The sequence below is a fragment of the Galeopterus variegatus genome, unplaced genomic scaffold (genome assembly GCF_000696425.1).
Source record: "Galeopterus variegatus unplaced genomic scaffold, G_variegatus-3.0.2 Scaffold8958, whole genome shotgun sequence".
NCBI classification, from domain to species: domain Eukaryota; kingdom Metazoa; phylum Chordata; class Mammalia; order Dermoptera; family Cynocephalidae; genus Galeopterus; species Galeopterus variegatus.
This window is the reverse complement of record NW_007735069.1, coordinates 14,787-20,594: the sequence shown is the minus strand read 5'-3', so window position 1 is coordinate 20,594 and position 5,808 is coordinate 14,787. Positions and strand designations below refer to the sequence as shown.

At 35.6% G+C, this 5,808-nt stretch overlaps 1 pseudogene; it reads right to left on the bottom strand.

The window, feature by feature from the left end:
• Nucleotides 1–2,882, bottom strand: part of LOC103608898 — a 6,744-nt pseudogene extending 3,862 nt beyond the window's left edge.
• Nucleotides 2,883–5,808: the final 2,926 nt, after the last annotated feature.

Sequence of the window (5,808 nt, the reverse complement as noted above, 5' to 3'; positions counted from 1 at the left end):
AATAAATAAATAAATTCACACACACACACACACACACACACACACACACACACAAACCGGGTGGGGGGAGACATAACAACTACAATTCCTTGAAGTTGATATGACAAGCAAACAGAAAGGACATTGTTGGGTGGGAGGGAGGAGAGAGAGGAGGGAGGGAGGTTTCGGTAATGGGCCATAATAATTAACCACATTGTATATCAACAAAATAAAATTTAAAAATATATATTTATATTTACTAAGGGAGGTTTCGGTAATGGGCCATAATAATCAACCACATTGTATATCAACAAAATAAAATTAAAAAATATATATTTATATTTACTACACACACACACACACACATATATATATAGCTATACATAAGTATGCACACACACATTTTTGGATCCAACTTAATTTTGTTACAGATGGCTGTCCACTTGTTCCAATAATATTGAATTGATAGCCCATCTTTCCTGTTGCTTTGAGATGCCACTTTTACTTAAATGATAATTTCCTTTATATAGATCAAGTGTGGGTGGTATGGCTGTTTCTAGTTGCATAGGACAACTATGACAACTCAAAATTTTACATTTTCAATGCATGAAAGTCAGAAAATCTGGGATTTTCTATGGTGACGCTGAAAGATCCTATTTTTATAGCTGTAAGTACTACCTAAAAGTTAATTGTGCATATAGCAGAATTACTACATAAGTTGTTTTGCAGACTCACTGAGTCTAACAAATGAAATTTAGAGCAGTGATTGAAGGAGAATAGAACCTTGGAATGCATAAATAAAAAAGAAGAAAGCTTGGAAATAGGACATCTGTTAGGCTTTGGATAAATAAAGCTGAGAATCTTGAACTCTTTTTCCAATGGAAGTAGTCTACCTTCCCGGGTAAGATAGAATTAGCCTTTCTATGCTTCAAACCCTACAGTAATCTCACCTGGGAAAGCTGTCATGGAAAGTGATGCCTATTTTCCTCAAGATGTACCTCAATCACCACTTATTGGCTCTAGGTTCATAATCAAAGTCACATTTTAGCATGCTCTGAGGGGGGAAGGTAGGGAGAGAGAGAGGAGCAATTACAATTTCTGACCAAAAAGGAAAATATTTATACTCTGAAAGAATTGCAAGATTTTCCTTATTTATATTGACAAACACTTGACAAATACATGTGAGAATGTATCCTACAAGTTTTAGATTAAAGAAGACAGGATACAATACTGGATCCTGGTCAATATATTGATATAGCTGCCCCATCACGGATTCTAGGCTTAATATGTTAGTTCATTTAGCCAGTTAACTTGCTTGGTTGTAAAGCTTGAAGTAAGTTCTTATTTACATTAAGTAAGGTTTAAATTCCAGAACTGTTAGAATGTAGTGGAATAAATCTTAAGGTGCAGAAAGGTAGGAATATTAAAGTAAATTTATCATACGTGACCTTCACTTTCTCCCTATTACAAGAATATGAAAGGGCCTGAAGGACAATCCATTTATGAGGGCATTGAGAAATACATTATTGAGGGAATTACAAATGTCCTTGAAGAACTAGGTAGAGTCAGTCTTCTCAACAGAAGTTATGGTAGTGGTAGATGCTTGAGAAGGGGTTCCCAATTTCAATGGGGATGATGGAATACTGGAGTGTCAGTACCTCGCTAGTAGAGACAAGATGGACACAAATGCCATATTGAACAGCAAAGACTAAGTGTTGATTAGGATACTCTGACCCTCAGGTATCTTTGGTAATGCCTATTTGATCAGAATGTCTTTAGAATGAAAGACTTGGGGAGCCTACTAAAATCCTATTTATCTTTACAACAAGAGAGATTCTGCATCTGGGGACCAGAAAACTTACTTGAGCTTCCCCAATGGAAAGACATGAATTCCACCTGGTTTCCAGTCCTAAAGTGTTTTACAAATTCATAGACTTTTAACTGAAGAAGAGGCAATATTATCTTGAGGAAGGGCCCTGTAGCACTGCCACAGTATATACCATGGCTCTTCTTCCAAGACATCTCCTGCTTCCATTTCCTAGGATTACTGTGAAAAATATCAAGAACTTTAACAGATTAGTGGACATTAACTCTGAATTGACACTAATCCATGAGAACTTCAAGCACCACTATGGTTGACCAATAAAAGCAGAGGCTTACGTTGGTCTAGTATTAAATCATACTGTGACTTAATTAACATGGGACCACGCTGTGGTTGTTTTTACATTTTCTAAATGTATAATTTGTAGAGTTTTCTGAAAACTAGAAAAATCTCCATATTGGTCTTCATAACCATGAAGTGTGAGATATGATCAAGGGTCCAAGTGGAAGCCTCTGAATTTCCCACATTTCCAGCATAATATACAAAAGCAATGCTTCATACTTGGGAGTATTGCCAGCATTCATTCTATCATCACAAACATGAAATATGCAAATATGATAAACTTATGATACCTCTGTTAGTAATGTGTTAATTAAATATTCTAAATATATATATACCCAACTCTGGAACACCAAGTTATGTAAAACAATTACTATTGGACCTAATGGAACAGATTGACTCCAACACAATAACAGTTGTGGACTTTAATACTCCACTCTCAACAAAGGACAGATCATTCAGATAGAAAATTGATTAGGAAACATCAGAATTAATCTCTACTATAGCCCAACTGAACCAAACAAACATTTACAGAACATTTCACCGATTGGCTACAGAATATACATTCTTCTTTGCAGCATATAAAACTGTATTGCAGGAACCCCAAATCTGAAAGGGCTCTCATGTAGTGTTTGCCTGTTTGAAAGAACTTACCTCTTACTACAATAGGTAGAGACATCAGCTTATTAGTCTTATTGGAGGTGCTAGCAGCAGCTGGCCAGCTGGAAATCCACACCACCATGGGGTACACAATAGTTATATAGTGTACAGATAAAAAGAGAGATGCAGATCATTTGCATGCTCATAAATAGACCCTGACACAACTCAGAGTGCACAGGAGATCTGGCTGAGTAGATAAGTTAACTTACTAGCTACCCTCGTGGTACCAGAGTAGCTTAACATTAGTGTCCTAACTACATTGACATGCAAACTAATTTACTCAGGGCTCCTGCTTCCTACAGCCTTCCATTTGTCTTAAAGGAGACTGTCTTTCCTTGGGTAATTACCTTGGCCAGGGGCAGTTTCCTGTGGGGGGAGGGGGAACTCTGGTATGAACAGGGAGGGGGATAAGTCCATGTCCAGTATTTACCTTACAGGAACATTCTCTAGAATAGACACAAACAAGTCTCAACAAATTTTTAAAAATCAAGATCATAGCAACTATCTTGTATGTCCACAAGGGAATAAAACTAGAAATGAACAACAAAAGTGACACTAGAAACTGTACAAATACATGAAAATTAAACAATATACTCTTTTTTTTTTTTTCCTTTTTGTCTTTTTTTCATGACCGGCAACGGGATCGCAACCCTCGGTGTCGCGCCCGTACCGCACTCAACCAGTGAGCGGACCGGTCTCTATATGGGATCCAAACCCTCAGCGGGAGCACTGCCGCACTCCCAAGTGCCGCACTCTACCGAGTGCGCCACCGGGCTGGCCCATAAACAATATACTCTTAAAGAACAAATGGGTCAAAGAAGAAATCAAGAAGGAAATTTAAAAATTTCTGGAGAAAAATGAAAATGAAAATACAACATACCAGAACCTATGAGATACAATGAAAACAGTTCTTTTTTTTTTAATTGAAAGATAATTGTTTATCAATACCTGTGGCAAATGCAGTTCTAAGAGGAAAGTTTATAGCAATAAATGCCTACCTCAAAAAAGAAGAAGACTCCAAATAAAAAATCTAAAATTACACCTCAAGGAGCTGGAAAAACAAACACAAATGAAACCTAAAATCAGTAGAACGAAAGAAACAGCAAAGATCAGAGCAGAAATAAACAAATTAGAGATAGAAAACAATACAAAAGATCGATGAAACAAAGAGTTCTTCTTTTTGAAAGATAAATATTGATAAACATGTAGCTAGACTAATGAAGACAAAAAGAGAGAAGACTCCAATAAAGTCAGAAATAGAAAAGAAGACATTACAACTGATATCACAGAAATACAAAGGGTCATTAGAGACTACTATGAACAATTCTATGCAAACCAACTGGAAAACCTATAAGAAATGGACATATTACTGCACAAATATAAATTACCAAAGTTGAATCATGAAGAAATCGAAAACCTAAGCAGACCAACAACAAGTAATGAAATTGGAGCAGGAATAAAATGTCTCCCAATAAAGAAAGCCCTAGGACCAGATGTGTTCACTGACAAATTTTAGCAATCATTTAAAGGAGAACTAACACCAAATTTTCTCAAACTCTTCCAAAAAATTGAAGAGGAGTGAATTCCAAACTCATTCTATGAGGCCAGCATTACCTTCGTACCAAAACCAGAAAAAGATACAACAAAAAAAGAAACTGCAAATCAATATCCCTAATGAGCACAGACATGAAGATCCTCAAAAAAAGTAAACAGAATCCAGCAACACATTTATTTATTTATTTATCTATTTATTTAATTTTTTTAAAATTTTTATTTTGTCGATATACAATATGGTTGATTATTGTGGCCCATCACTGAAACCTCCCTCCCTCCTCCCTCTCCCCCCTCCTTCCCAACAATGTCCTTTCTGTTCGCTTGTCATGTCAACTTCAAGGAATTGTAATTGTTATGTCTTCTTCCCCCCACCCCCCGGGTTATTTTTGTGTGTGCAACACATTTAAAACATCACACATCCCTGCATACAGGGATGCAAGGATGATTCATTGTACATAAATCTGTAAACATGTTAAATAGTATCAACAGAATGAAGGTTAAAAAACATACCATCACTTCAATAGATGCAGAAAAAGCATTTAATAAAATACTACACCACTTTATCTTAAAAATACTCAGCAAATTAGATATAGAAGGAATGTATCTCAACACAATAATGACCATATACAAGAAAGCTAATAACATACTGACTGTACAGAAATTGGAGGCTTTTTCTCTAAGATCTGGAACAAGACAAGGATGCCCATTTACCCATTTTTATTCACCATAGTACTAGAAGTTCTAGCCTGTGCAAAAGGCAAGAGAAAGCAATAAAGGGAATTCAAATTGGAAAGGAGGAAGTTGATTTATCTCTATATGCAGATGACATAATACTATACATAGAAAATCCTAAAGACTCCACCAAAAAATTATTAGAACTAATAAATGAACTCAGCAGAGTGGCAGAATACAAAATCAACACAAAAATCAATACCCTTCCTATATGTCTTCTCTAAGATCTGGAACAAGACAAGGATGCCCATTTTACGTATTTTTATTCACCCTAGTACATAGAAGATCCTAAAGATTCGACCAAAAAATTATTAGAACTAATAAATGAACTCAGCAGAGTGGCAGAATACAAAATCAACACAAAAATCTATACCCTTCCTATATGCAAACAACGATATAGTTGAAGAAATCAAGAAAGTTATCCCATTCACAATAGCTAACCCAAAATGAAATACCTAGGAGTAAATTTAACCAAGGAGATGAAAGACCTCTACAATGATAACTATAAAACATTGGTGAAAAAAATTGAAGACAACACAAATAAATGGAAAGGTATCCCATTTTCATGGATTGTAAGAATTAATATCAACACATTATCCATATTACTCAAAGAAATCTACATATTCAATACAATCCCTGTTAAAAAACCAATGACATTCTTCACAGAAATAGGAAAAGTAGGAAACCACAGAAGACCCCATATAGCTAAAGCAATATCTAAC